Raw genomic sequence first — 12058 nt, 5'->3', positions numbered from 1 at the left:
AAGCACTTTGGGAATCATGCCAGGAATAGTAAAGCACTATTATTGAAGCTCAAGATGAGGGAAAAGAAGGACATCACTGCAAAGAGTTTAGCATCAAGACTGCATTTATTACACAGAATGTGCACAGCACAAACATACAATTAAATGATTTTCACATTGAACACATAATTTCCACCATATAACAATATGCTATTTATTTCTTAGATCATGGAAATAATCTACCAACCAATCCTTTTCATGATCACTCTTGCACACTTTTGTAGTCCAAAAGAAAGAAAAGTGAGGAAGCTGCCCTGTATACAAATACAACCTTCACATTTATGGACAATTGAATTTAAATACACTTATTATTATGTGGGACTTGGATCAAATAACATTTTAACTGAAATTAAGAGTATAGGGCCCATTTAATGTTGCTGTTCTTAACTTGTAACTCACACTTTCTAGATGACTTCGTACACATTTCACCATCTCTAAGAACAAAGTGGAAAGGAAAACATTTACTCTTTGTCGTGCGTCAGCATGTGTGCCGCCAGACTTTTCTCATAAGAATAATTTTTACCACAGACTGAGCAACTAAGATTTTCTCCTGTGTGTCCTCGCATGTGTCGAGTGAAATTTCTCTTACACGAAAAGCTGTCCGCGCACAGCGAGCAATTAAAGAGTTTTTCTCCCGTGTGTGTTCTCGCGTGCGACAACATGTGCGCCTTTTGATTGAACGTTTTGGTGCAAAGTGAGCAACTATAGGGTTTTTCACCCGTGTGTGTCCGCATGTGAACATCTAAATTGCTCTTGTTGGAAAAGCTCTCGCTGCAAATGGAGCACACAAAGGGTTTTTCTCCTGTGTGTGTTCGTTTGTGTTTCAGCAAAACGTCTTTGCGAGCAAACTTCTTACCACAGACTACGCAACTAAAGGATTTTTCTCCGGTGTGTCTCTGCATGTGTCGAGTCAAATCCCACTGATGAGAATAACATTCTCCACAAATTGCACAGCTAAAAGGTTTTTCTCCTGTGTGTATCCGCATGTGTGACACCATACTTACCTTGTAAATGAATCTTTTATCACAAATTGAACAACTAAACGGTTTTTCTGATGCGTGCGTTCCCATGTGTGATACCATATTTACCTTATGAGAGAATTTTTTATCACACACTGAGCAACTAAAGGGTTTTTCGCCAGTGTGTGTTTTCATGTGTGACAGCATATTTACCTTGTGGGTGAATCTTTTACCACAAACTGAGCAACTGAAAGGTTTTTCTGTGGAGTGCGTTCGCATGTGTAAATTCAAATTGCACCGTTGAGAAAATAGTTTACCACAAATTAAGCAACTAAAAGGTTTTTCCCCCGTGTGAGTTCTCATGTGCGATACCATATTTGACTTCTGAGAGAATGTTTTATCGCAGAATGAACAATTAAAAGGTTTTTCCCCTGTGTGCGTTCTCATGTGTTCGGTCAAAATGTAATTCTCAGAAAATCTACGACCACAAACTGAGCAAACAAAGGGTTTCTCGCCAGTGTGCGTCCGCATGTGGCGGGTAAAATCACAATTGTACGAAAATCGTTTCTCACAAACTGTGCAGGTGAATCGTTCTTTGCCGGTCTTGTTATCAGAGTGTTTGTTGTCAGTGTGAGTGCTCACATCACCTTCACAGTCTGTACCGCGGCTCATAGGTTCCTGAGTGTCCTTCCTGTCTCCATCCTCAGTTGAGTTGTCACTATCTGATAGCGGAGCTAAGTGGTTGTCTGCCTGTGGTTTCTTTTCATCGTCTTCTATCTTCACAGAGACTACAGTCAGTGGCAACTTGGCGAGGTCCGTCTCCTCCAGTCCCAGAAGACACTCTCCCTCCTGAGTGGTCCAGACTTCATCGTCCGCCGCCTCCTCTTTAACGTGGGCGGGCCGTGGCTCCTCCTGCACCAAAGTAGAGCTCCCCTCCTTCAGCTGACAGGGGTGTTCTTCTTGTGGCTGGACGTCTGCAGGACACAAACACTGTCAGGTTCAAACACTGATGACATCTATTAAACAAGACAAGAAGCAAGGAATTAAACAGACAGAATTCAATTTAGCTCAATTGAGGAGAAACGCGTAGACACTGTACCCACGCTCTGACGAAAGATTGTACGCCTCCTCTTTTATTTGGACTTTCCCTGATTACATGGCAACAGCTGTTTCTAAGGGAGGGGGGTCGTAAACAGCCATCGCCTTTGGTTACAAAACAGCTAAAAGAAAAGGTCGTAAAACATCGACGTCCCACTGGGGTGAGTTTTTCCTTGCCCTTATGTGGGCTCTGTACCGAGGATGTCGTTGTGGCTTGTGCAGCCCTTTGAGACACTTGTGATTTAGGGCTATATAAATAAACATTGATTGATTGATTGAAATGTTTTCGCCTTTTTATTAGCTTATTTCATCACAAATCACGTGATGAGGTCCCCCGACCACCATGTTGAAAGAATATTCAGAACAACACTTGAAAGCTCTGCCCGGCTGTTCTTTTTAGAATGTACAATAGTAATATATTGTTATACCATGTTCATAAGCAGAGTATTGTTTGTATATTGTTCAGTATTTGCTGTAGTGGGGGCCGCAGTTCACAGATGTTCTGTTTACCTCTTGGCAGGTGCGACTGCAATTTGAATTCTGTGCAAAAAGAGGGTTTGAGCAGCGCGATCTTAAATAATTGAACATTTGAAAGAGTTGTCAATAAAGTAGTGGAATTAAAAGAACATGGGTTCGGTTTTTTTTGGATTGTGGTATCAAATAAATATTGAAAATTGCGGAAATTATTAACCTGTTGTTACTATAACAATCTACAACAGGGGTGCTCATTACGTCGATCGCGAGCTACCGGTCGATCTCGGAGGGTGTGTCAGTTGATCACCAGCCAGGCATTAAAAAAATAGTCCTAAAAATGAGCGATCATAAATCTTCACAATGACGTCATTTTCGTCACTTGATTGACATCCACGGCACCCGAGGGTCTTCTGAGATGACGCTGGCTGCTGCCAGCTCATTAAAATTACCGACTGGAAGGCGAGAAACACTTTATTTCAACAGACTCTGGCGCCGTACCTGTCGTCAAAACTCCAAAGACCGACTGCACAGTTGCACAGTTGCGCTAACAAAATAGGAGTCTAAAAAAGCTGGCGTGCACAAGCTAGCAAGCTACAGAGTTTGCCGACAATGTATTTCTTGTAAAGTGTATACAAAGGAGTACGGAAGCTGGACAAATAAGATGCCAAAAACCAACCACTTTCATGTGGTATTGGACAGAAAGGAGGACTTTTTTTCTCCTCCATTCGAAAATGCGGACCTTATCAGCACCACTGTCTGATTCCTATCAATGCAAGTCATCAGAATCAGGTAATACACCAACTTATATTCTTGTCTTCATGAAAGAAAGGAATCTATATGTGTTAAACATGCTTGTATTATCTTTAAACACCTTTAACTTATTAACAATATTAACTATATGTGTTAAACATGCTTGTATTATCTTTAAACACCTTTAACTTGTTAACAATATTAACTATATGTATTAAACATTCTTGTATTATCATTAAACACCTTTAATTTTTTAACAATATTAACTATGTGTTAAACATGCTTGTATTATCATTAAACACCTTTAACTTGTTAACAATATTAACTATATGTGTTAAACATGCTTGTATTATCTTTAAACACCTTTAACTTGTTAACAATATTAACTATATGTATTTAACATGCTTGTATTATCATTAAACACCTTTAATTTTTTAACAATATTAACTATATGAGTTAAACATGCTTTCATTATCTTTAAACACCCTTTACTTGTTAACAATATTAACTATATGTATTAAACATACTTGTATTATCATTAAACACCTTTAATTTATTAACAATATTAACTATATGTGTTAAACATGCTTGCATTATCATTAAACACCTCTAACTTGTTAACAAAAACATATATTTCATAAATAAGTAAAATATAAATGATATATATGAATGAGGTAGATCCCCACGACTTGACCAATTGAAAAGTAGCTCGCCTGCAGAAAAAGTGTGAGCACCCCTGATCTACAAGGTTAATATAGCCGGCTTCTCTTTCTTCCCCTCCGTTTATCTGCTTTCTTTTGTATCTCTAGTTATCATTACATATATGTATCGTTGCATTTGAACAACTGTATTGTTGATAATTGTCATGTCTGTGTGATCATGTTTTGTTTTAGTCATGTTCGGTTTTGTTTTTGGACCTTTTGTGCACTTTTGTTGTTTTGTCACCATAGCAACCATTAGTTTTCACCTGTCACGTCACGCACCTGTTTCACGTTTTGAGTCACGCACCTGCTTTCACTAATCATGTCTATAGTATTTAAGTTCATTGTTTTCAGTTCGTCGTTCTGGCGACATCCCGCATCCATACCCCTGTCACACTCTGTCTACCTCTGCGCACTTCATGCCATGTCCAAGTAAGTTTTTTTTCTATTAATGCCAAAGTTAGTGTTTTTGTTTAATTGTTCACAGTTTTTTTGCCCACGTGCAAGTCTTTTTGTTTGGCTAGTCAAGTTTGTACATCCGCCTTGAGCGCGCTTTTTTGTTCCTTTGAATGTTATAAATAAATATGTATTTACCTTCACGCCATGACCAGTCCAGCTTTACTTGCATCTCGGGAAAACAAACACACCATAGTCCACGTCTTGACAATAATAGAGGTAAATTATTGGTATTATTCATTATCAATGGCGCTATTTCTATTGGTATTTGTATTGATCCATTTGCAGTGTTGGGTTAGTTACTGAAAACCAGTAACTAGTTACAGTTACTAGTTACTTTATTTCAAAAGTAACTCAGTTACTAACTCAGTTACTTAAACCAAAAAGTAATGCGTTACTGTGAAAGGCAACTACCGTATTTTCCGCACCATAAGCCGCCCTGGGTTATAAGCCGCGCCTTCAATGAACGGCATATTTCAAAACTTTGTCCACCTATAAGCCGCCCCGTGTTATAAGCCGCATCTAACTGCGCTAAAGGAATGTCAAAAAAAACAGTCAGATAGGTCAGTCAAACTTTAATAATATATTAAAAACCAGCGTGATGTGGGCGCGCATGGAGTCGTATATCAACATGGACGGAGCTGCGTGAAAAAAGCCACCCGGCCTCTTCGCGTAAACTTCCCTTAACCACTCGCTCATCTTTTCTTCATCCATCCATCCCTTCGAGTTAGCTTTTATGATGACGCCGGCTGGAAAGGTCTCTTTTGGCAAGGTCTTCCTTTTGAATATCACCATGGGTGGAAGTTTCTGGCCATTAGCATGGCAAGCTAGAACCACAGTGAAGGATGACTTCTCATTCCCTGTGGTGCGAATATTCACCGTACGTGCTCCCGTTGTATCCACAGTGCGGTTCACAGGAATATCAAAAGTCAGTGGAACCTCGTCCATGTTGATAATGTTCTCTGGCCGGATCTTTTTTTCAGCTATCTTGTTTTTACAATATGCACGGAAAGTAGCCAGCTTTTCTTGAAAGTCTTTAGGCAGTTGCTGTGAAATAGTAGTCCGTGTGCGGATGGAGAGATTGCGTCTTTTCATGAACCGGAAACCTGTCGCTTAGTAGGAGCCATTTTGTGGTCTTTACAGATGTAAACACACAAAGGAAATGAAACGTAATATCCGCGCGCTTCTTCTTCTTCTTCTACGCGGGCGGGTGGTTGCTTACAGTAGAAGAAGAAGCGCTTCCTCTTCTATGGGGGCGGGTGCTTACCTTGGCGGTTGCTTGCGTAGAAGAAGAAGCACTTCCTCTTCTACGGGGAAAAAAGATGGCGGCTGTTTACCGTAGTTGCGAGACCGAAACTTTATGAAAATGAATCTTAATATTAATCCATATATAAAGCGCACCGGGTTATAAGCCGCACTGTCAGCTTTTGAGTAAATTTGTGGTTTTTAGGTGCGGCTAATAGTGCGGAAAATACGGTATTTAGTTACTTATATATATATTTTTATTTTTTTAAGGCCCCATTTAATGCCCTTTTAGCCTTCATTTTAGTACTGTTATTGCACTGGAGAATAATACAATGTGTTGATCAACTTGACATGCATTTGCATCACTGAACTCTGCTAAGCAATGTGGTCTACATACAACACACAAAGACAAAGATATGTTTTAAAGGGCCAATTTGTTTCAGACCAGAACAAATTGACAAAACTATTTTAAATAGCTGCAACTTAACATACATAAGTAACAAACAGCATAATAACAACATAGCTGTAAAACAAGAAAGGCACACACTACATACATAAAGCCTAACCAGGCGTTTTTTTTATCTCAAGGAATTCTGAAATAAAATCATGTCTGAAGCCCAGAACACTCTACACATTTCCCCACTTAGTTTAGAGAAAAGGAAATATTAGCCTGGCCCACTAGTATCCCTCTTTAGGTTTGTGAACTTTATAGTCTAAACATTTAGAGTGATGTGATAATCAAACACTCTAAAAGTCTAAAATGAAAGAGTATATAAGAGAATTGACAGAGTGTGTGTACCTTCAGTGTGCAGTGCCTCATTAAAATCCAGCCGCTGTTGGAGGTGGAGGTGAAGTGTGTGTCTCTTTACTAGCTTCGTCGAAGCATGTTGTTTTTGTCGCTGTTTCAGCATATTTGAAACTTACATTCAACTAAAATGTTCTTTTCTTTGTGGTCGATAAAAGAAACGTACTGAAAATATCTCCATTTTAAGAAACTCGGCTTCGGGGTTCGCCATGACGTCTTGATAGTAGACACAGACACGCCCCCTCCCACACACACACTCACACACACACACACACACACACACGTACACACAGACAGCGCGCGGCGCGCCTCTTTTTCGTCGCCTCTTCAGCAGCGCTGCAACACTCAGATCTTCTCAGTTTCTAGCCGATACTACATAAAAAACAACGCAAAATAACGCAGTAACGCATCATGTAGTAACGGTAACTGAGTTACTGAATATAAAAAATAACGCGTTAGATTACTAGTTACCGCCGATAGTAACGGCGTTACAGTAACGCGTTACTTTGTAACGCGTTAGTCCCAACACTGTCCATTTGTAGTGTAATAATGCACATTGTCATTTCTGTATTATTTTTTATTTCACTAACTGCTTCTTTGCTATCACTTTCACCATCATATTTGTACATATCCTATTTGCTGATGCTGCTCTATTGTTGTTGTTGTGTTTGCTGTTATTGTTTTTGTCTCTCTGTCTTCACCCCCTCTTGTCCCCACAATTTCCCCCTCTCTCTTCCTTTTTTCTCTTTCTATCCCCTCGTTCTCCGGCCCGGCTGCACCAAATGATAATATAAATACATTTAATAAAGTCAAATACAAATAAGGCAACAAGAGAAGTATTGAGGAAATTCACAGGTATTGCTATCGACTACTGACATTTGTGGTGTCGTGACAACAGAACAGGACAAAACTAGACATTTAAAGGCCTACTGAAAGCCACTACTACCGACCACGCAGTGTGATAGTTTATATATTAATGATGAAATCTTAACAATGCAACACATGCCAATACGGCCGGGTTAGTTTACTAAAGTGCAATTTTAAATTTTGCGCGAAATATCCTGCTGAAAACGTCTCGGTATGATGACGTCAGCGCGTGACGTCACGGATTGTAGAGGACATTTTGGGACAGCATGGTGGCCAGCTATTAAGTCGTCTGTTTTCATCGCAAAATTCCACGGTATTCTGGACATCTGTGTTGGTGAATCTTTTGCAATTTGTTCAATGAACAATGGAGACGGCAAAGAAGAAAGCTGTAGGTGGGAAGCGGTGTATTGCGGGCGGCTGCAGCAACACAAACACGGCCGGTGTTTCATTGTTTACATTCCCGAAAGATGACAGTCAATATTTACCATTGGCCTGTGGAGAACTGGGACAACAGAGACTCTTACCAGGAGGACTTTGAGTTGGATGCGCAGACGCGGTACCGTGAGTACGCATGCAGCTGCGGCTTCCAAACATTTGATCGCTTGCCCGTACGTGCGTGCCGCTATGTGCATGTCACGTGGGGACTTTGGGGAAATATATGTGCTGTATGAACTTTGGGGAGGTGAACGGTACTTTGGGCTGTGGGATGGAGTGTGTTGTGCAGGTGTTTGAGTTGTATTGGACGGGAGGGGGGAGGTGTTTGTTATGCGGGATTAATTTGTGGCATATTAAATATAAGCCTAGTTGTGTTGTGGCTAATAGAGTATATATATGTCTTGTGTTTATTTACTGTTTTAGTCATTCCCAGCTGAATATCAGGTCCCACCCGCCTCTCACAGCATCTTCCCTATCTGAATCGCTCCCACTGCCCTCTAGTCCTTCACTCTCACTTTCCTCATCCACGAATCTTTCATCCTCGCTCAAATTAATGGGGATAATCGTCGCTTTCTCGGTCCGAATCGCTCTCGCTGCTGGTGGCCATGATTGTAAACAATGTGCGGATGTGAGGAGCTCCACAACCTGTGACGTCACGCTACTCGTCTGCTACTTCCGGTACAGGCAAGGCTTTTTTTTATCAGCGACCAAAAGTTGCGAACTTTATCGTCATACTTGCCAACCCTCCCGGATTTTCCGGGAGACTCCCGAAATTCAGCGCCTCTCCCGAAAACCTCCCAAAATTCAGGCGCAGCTGGAGGCCACGCCCCCTCCAGCTCCATGCGGACCTGAGTGACGTGTTGACAACACACAACAACAGCGTCTACCGTAAAGCAGTTCGTCTGCCGTAAACAGCAATGTTGTGACACTTTTAAACAGGACAATACTGCCATCTACTGTACATGCATATGTGACCCACCCATAATGTGTCACATTTTTGTGTTGATTTATTTATTTTATTTTGTGGTTTGAATTCGTTTTTGGAGCTGTCATTACACATTTATCAGTATTCACATTGGTCAGTAGGGGGCAGTAGGGCGTTTCTTCCCAATTGAATGCTATCACCTGCAGACCGGAAGTGTCTTGTCATTCTGATGATAGCGACCAGTCTGTGAACAATTGAAACGTCCTGTGTGCTTTTTCCTCCTGTATAACAGGTTAGTTTTGGTGAATCAACTCACTGAATAATATCCATGTGATCTTTATAAGTTTAAGTACACATTCTGATGGTGGAGCTTAACTCTAAAGTGTTTGTGAGTTGTAGTTTGTAAATGAACACTGAAATTCAAGTATTTATTTTATATATATATATATATATATATATATATATATATATATATATATATATATATATATATATATATATATATATATATATATATATATAAAAGCTGAATTTGACCAAGCAACCCCCCCCGTACCAAAAAGCCCTTGATGAAAGCGGATACAATTTCACCCTCACCTATGAACCCACGCCAGGAAACCAGCCAAAAAAGAACAGAAAACGAAACGACATCATCTGGTACAACCCCCCATACAGCAAAAACGTCTCAACTAACATTGGACACAAATTCCTCAATCTGATTGACAAACACTTTCCCAAAGACAACACCCTAAGAAAAGTATTCAACAAGAACAACATTAAATTGAGCTGTATGAACAATATACGACAAATTATCTCAAACCACAACAAAACAATTGCAAATGAGCCGTCGGCCCCCGGACAGAGCGACTCCAAAACCAACAAAGGCTGCAACTGTCGAAAGAAACCTGATTGCCCTCTCAACGGGGGGTGCTTACAAACATCAGTTGTCTACCAATCTAAGGTAACACGCAAGGACATTAACACATCCGACACATATGTAGAATTAACCGAGGGAGAGTTCAAAACCAGATGGAACAATCACAAGGCTTCTTTCAGGAACCAAAACCTGCGGAATACCACAGAACTCAGCAAACACATTTGGGACCTCAAAGACAATAATGTTGAATATTCAATAACATGGCAAATTCTTGCATCCAGCACACCTTACAATAGTGGTAATAAAAGATGCAACCTATGCTTGAAAGAGAAACTGTTTATTATTTACCGTCCAGACCTGTCATCCCTCAACAAGCGCAGCGAAATTGTAACAGCATGACGCCACAGACGGAAACACCTCCTAGGTAACACATGAGCCAATCACCACGCCCCTACGCCAGCCTGTACCCACCCACTCTGTGCCCTATATAAACCATGGTATGTGAATGCTCCCGTTAAAATCTCCTGATGATTGAGGGAACCCCCCCTCATGAAACAGGCCTGTAGAGATGAAATAGTCTTGTGATTTTTTTTACCACACATACATATATATATATATATATATATATATATATATATATATATATATATATATATATATATATATATATATATATATATGTATATATATATAGCTAGAATTCACTGAAAGTCAAGTATTCTTTATATATATATATATATACATATATCTTAACCACGCCCCCAACCACGCACCCCGCCCCACCCCCGACCACGCCCCCACCCCCCACCTCCCGAAATCGGAGGTCTCAAGGTTGGCAAGTATGTTTATCGTCGATGTTCTCTACTAAATCCTTTCAGCAAAAATATGGCAATATCGCGAAATGATCACGGGATGATCATAGGTGATCATATGATCATAGGGACGGCGTGGCGCAGTGGAAGAATGGCCGTGCGCGACCCGAGGGTCCCTGGTTCAATCCCCACCTAGTACCAACCTCGTCATGTCCGTTGTGTCCTGAGCAAGACACTTCACCCTTGCTCCTGATGGGTGCTGGTTAGCGCCTTGCATGGCAGCTCCCTCCATCAGTGTGTGAATGTGTGTGTGAATGGGTGAATGTGGAAATGGTATCAAAGCGCTTTGAGTTCCTTAAAAAAAGGTAGAAAAGCGCTATACAAGTACAACCCATTTATCATTTATCAAGTATGACACATAGAATGGACCTGCTATCCCCGTTTAAATAAGAAAATCGCATTTCAGTAGGCCTTTAACACCAGTACTTATGAGGGGGGAGTCGAGGGCACCACCCTCGACACCCACAAGCTGTACCTCTACTCAAACAACCTGTTACTGTAATGAGAAAGGCTAAATGGCGCCAAGTACCCATTGAAAACAGTGCTGGCTTGACCACCACGCATATTTAATGGGCGGGGCCTGAGCCGGACGTGACGTCAGTAGAATCCATGCAATCGACACCGTGATATTCATTTTGACAGTTAAACATATATTTCAAACACGACATCAATTCTATTAAAATGACAGCAAAGACGAATACATACCCTCGACATGTGATGTCATTTCCGTCTTGCAAAAGCCTTCCAGTTGTTGTCGTTGTCGCTCGTTCTCCCCTTTTGTGAGAGAAAGTTCCTCCTCGAAGGACGCTATCGTTCTTTCAAACATTTGGAATATTTCATCCGCTGCCAGCATCAACCTGTCCCTGACAAACTCTTTGTAAAACGACATTTTAAGCCTGTCTTTTCGCGGTGAAACTCAATTCCGTCAACCGGGCGCTTTGTCCTCTCGGGTCTTCTTGCTAACTTCCGCCTTTTCTTCTTCGGTGGAAGTTTGGCGGCGGCTGCAGCGTCCATGACGTCACAATGCTGCCACCGCGCGGCAGGAGTGACGACTGACGAAGTGCTTTTTCAACAGCTGAGGCTCAGACTACTACTTAGGGACCGTCTACAAAGACAACAAAATCCATAATAAAATTTAAAGCTGCAAGCAGCGTTGGTCGGGCCCGCGTATTTGGCAGGTGCTAGTCCTAAGTGTCCCAATACTTTTGTCCAGTTTTAGTAGTACGTGTCCCAATACTTTTGTCAAGTTGTAGTCCTAAGTGTCCCAATACATTTGTCCAGTGTAGGTGTCCCAATACTTTTGTCCGGTGGTAGTCATAAGTGTCCCAATACTTTTGTCTAGTGTACCTACCTTGTCTGCATTGTGTGGGCACGCTGGTGCTTCCTGCTTTTAAGCAGCCATCTTAAAAAAACAGCAGCGCAGCGGTTCTTTGAAGGGTCATAAAATCAAAACCGGAGCAGTTAGAAAAACGCTGTTCTGTACTTTTATACACAAGGGTTCAATCTCTCTCCTGTGTTAGTTTGAAGCCGAAACGACAAACGCGCTCAGAGGAGT

The 12058-nt window shown here is 41.2% G+C and overlaps 1 pseudogene; it reads right to left on the bottom strand.

Annotated features, from left to right (window-relative positions):
- Positions 1–443: 443 nt before the first annotated feature.
- LOC133575018 (uncharacterized) overlaps positions 444–12058 on the bottom strand; it is a 49823-nt pseudogene continuing 38208 nt past the window's right edge.

The sequence above is a fragment of the Nerophis lumbriciformis genome, linkage group LG03 (assembly GCF_033978685.3).
Source record: "Nerophis lumbriciformis linkage group LG03, RoL_Nlum_v2.1, whole genome shotgun sequence".
Lineage (NCBI taxonomy): Eukaryota > Metazoa > Chordata > Actinopteri > Syngnathiformes > Syngnathidae > Nerophis > Nerophis lumbriciformis.
Note: the sequence above shows the minus strand (reverse complement) of the source record. Positions and strands in the feature narration are given on the sequence as shown.